This window comes from Diachasma alloeum, unplaced genomic scaffold (genome assembly GCF_001412515.2).
Source record: "Diachasma alloeum isolate Michigan unplaced genomic scaffold, Dall2.0 Dall_scaffold_00296, whole genome shotgun sequence".
In the NCBI taxonomy this organism is placed as follows: Eukaryota; Metazoa; Arthropoda; class Insecta; order Hymenoptera; family Braconidae; genus Diachasma; species Diachasma alloeum.
The window spans coordinates 447,913-451,435 of NW_021680435.1; positions in this window are offsets into that span (position 1 = coordinate 447,913).

Below are 3,523 nucleotides of genomic sequence, written 5' to 3' on the forward strand. Positions count from 1 at the left end.
TTTTGGATTAGCGGAATCGGGTTCCAAAAATTCCAGAATTTTTAGCAGCATAAGGACGGGATTCTTTAATTTTATTTCAATTGCGAATCTCATAGGAATGTTCAGTGCCTAATTACCTTGAAATTTCTATGAAATCTGAAATTTCATGATTTTTTCTCCCTAAATTGCATTCAGTATCATTGCCCTGAAAATTCAAGGATATATAATATTTACCGGAATTTTCTGGTTTTCTATTTATTTTCAAGGAAAAATAGAACTGAAATTTACAATTCTCTTTGATTTTTCCACTAAATTCTGTATTTTCAGTGACGAAATTCCTTAAAACATTAGTGGCAATTGAATTTGATAAAACGTTCCAAAAAGTGTACCGGAAATTTCAGACAAAAGTTTTTAACAGTGCAGGGAATTACTACGAATCTATTCGGCAGCTTACTATCAATGGAATTGGTAGAAAAAAAAATAGACTAATAACACAAAAAGTAACGGTCACATGCCTTCTGTCAAATAGGCTGGTACTCCTGCAAGTTTGTTTTTGATAAGACTTATTTTGTACGTGGTATTCAAAGATTTAAACCTAGGGTTCAAGATTTTCAACATGAAAATCCACCAGAATATCGAGATTTACACAATGTACGTAAAAGAGAATACTAATCAAAGATACACAAATTTCAGCCGGGCTGATACTTGAAAATCCCAAGGCAGGGTTCAAAATTAAATTATTGGATTAGAGTTCAACCCTTCCGCCCAGTCTCCTTTCAACCCCCAGAATCTCCCTAATCTATCAAAACAACTATAAAAACGGAGCATACACGCGAAAAATTATTAATTAAAATCAACGAGCCCCCTCGAAGCCCCCGAAAGGAAATTACGAAGCCTTTGAGAGAAATCGTTAATCCCTCGCACCAAGGAGAGCGGTCCACTGTGGGGTTCGCCCGAAACAAAAGGATTCGCCATCCTGTGTATCTCGAGATCCGGCCGCTCTCGGCTGTCTCGACCCGCAGAGACCAAGCATAAAAAAAACAACAGAAAAAAAAACGTTGGGGACGTCGTTTTTTTTTTGCAAAGGGGTGGAGATATTTTCATATCAATGATTTTATGACCGCATTCTCCGTCGTTTTCTCTGTACCACATCGAGGGGAAGAATATGGTAGAAAGAGTAGGGGGCACTGAAGACCCCGAAGGAAATCTATACTTTATCGCGCGTGAAATTTCCGCCATTTATTCGCGTATAAGAATTTAAATGTTTCAAAAAAAAAAGATAAAAAATGAGAACGAATGGAAAAAGAATCGAACGAAAATACGGTAGGCAGTACTTTCCTTTCCACTGGCGCCGGTAATCCTTACATGATTTAGAATCGAGGGATCGTTTTTAAAGAGAATAGCGGAAAGAAGGTTCAAAGATAGAGGGAGAGGGTAAAGATGGGTATATGTTCCGGTGGGACAAAGTACCGCTTAGATTAAGTTCGATTCGCCAGGCATATTCTTGAACCACCACTCTCCACCCCCTCTCTTTTTTCAGCGGGGCCCGTGCGCCAACGGAAAAATATGATCGCTGTATTTTAAAATAACGACGCCATTAGCGAAACTCGGAGAAGATGAACGCAGTAATGCCTCATTTTTGCGCGCGCACCACTCCCCGTTGTGTTGTGGAAAATATACCTATGTCGGGGTGGGGGTGGAGGGTTAGAGGCTGGGAAATTTGGTTTTGATATTTTTCGGCGGGTTTAAGTGCCTTAATGCAAGGTGAGTGATCTTTATTTTCTTGTAATTAGACGTTAAAATTCGGATCTGAATTATTGCTTAATTTTCAGATGGTGAGAGTACTTGCGTTGGAATTTTTCCACGCGTTGATGAAATTACTGTGGTAGCACCAGTTGTCGAATATTAAGGCACCTACCTACACTGATAGAGTGATTCATTTATTCCAAATAAGATACGTTAACTATTAACGAATGGTAGAGTTGAATATGACCCAATAAATATTCGTTACTAGTTAACGAATGGTTCACATGATAGGTGAAAGTCGAGTCAAACAAGACTGAAATATGCATTCGTTAACTATTAATGAATGAACATTTGGTGAGACCGAATAGAACCTAGTCTTCAACCAAATCTATTTATTAACAATAATAATTCTGTCTATCAGTGTATCAATATGGGATTATCCGTGCTTTTTCTCGTCAAATGTGAAATGTTAACGTTTAGAAGTCAATTCGGATATATTTCCGGTAGAAAGACACTGGATTTTGATTGAACAAATTCGGAATTAGATGAATAGTCGCGAAAAAAAAACATAGTGCCTCGAACCCAGATTTCGAATGTCCAAAATCGACCCACCCCAGTTCTCGAATAACATCAGCGCACACGGAGAAAACAATTGGAGGAAAATTACCAAACAAGTCGAGTACACCGTTAAACATTTTTGTCTGATTTTTTCGTACCAAATTCCGGTAATGTTTATCGCGTTCCAATTCCACTGAAATTTCAGGAAATCTTGTCATTGAAAATTGAGAATTTCGTGGAAAAATCAAACAGAACTGTAAATTTCTGTTCCATTTTTCCCTGAAAATAAATAGAAAACCAGAAAATTCTGCAAAATATATTCTTGAATTTTCAGGACAGTGACACTAAATGCGATTTAGGGAGAAAAAGTCATGAAAATTGCAGATTTGTCTGAAAATTCAATGCAATTTGACATTAAATATTCATATTAGATTGGAAATTCAAATAAATTAAGAAATTTTCGTCTTTATACCCCTTAAAATTCTGGAATTTTACAGAATTTTCAGTGAAACCGGAAATTTCATGATTTTTTTCCTCTAAATCGCATTCAGTGTCATTGTCCTGAAAATTAGTAGTCAATTGTCCATGAAATTTCATTTTTTTTCTAACAGTGTAATCGTGGTGTAACCTCGATTTCCAGTACTTTTTCACCTCAAATAGGAGAAAAAGTGCAAGATTAATAGTGAATTTTACTACGTTGGACCGGGAAAATTTACTAAATGTGCACGGAGAACAAAATTCCAGAAAAATTATTGTGGTAATACAGTAAAATAGGTTCATTTGGACGGATCCGGAAAAATTCCCATGACAGCACCGGAATTTCTGTCGTGCGCTACAGGAATTTTTTCTCGGATTTTGTACGCCACAGAAAATTTTCCGGTACTGGCACGGTAATTTCTCCGGGTCCGTCCAAACGAACCCATTTTATTGTGCTGGCACATTAATTTTTCTGGAATTTTCCTTTCCGTGTGAGGGTGATTTGTACCGAAACTGTAAAATTTACCCTGCAGCCCATCAAGAATTATCTCAGTAAACGTGAATAATTGCTCCAATTTTTCGTATAATTTTTCTGCAATGGAGAATGATTTTTACTGAACCCGTTTGGTAAAAATTCATTTCCGTCCGTCCTCATGACTTTCAGACGTGTGCAAATAAACAATCCCCTGCCGGTGTGGGGAATTCTACTAAACAGTAGCATAATTTTTGCATCTATAGATATATTTTTTTACCGAGAAAATCG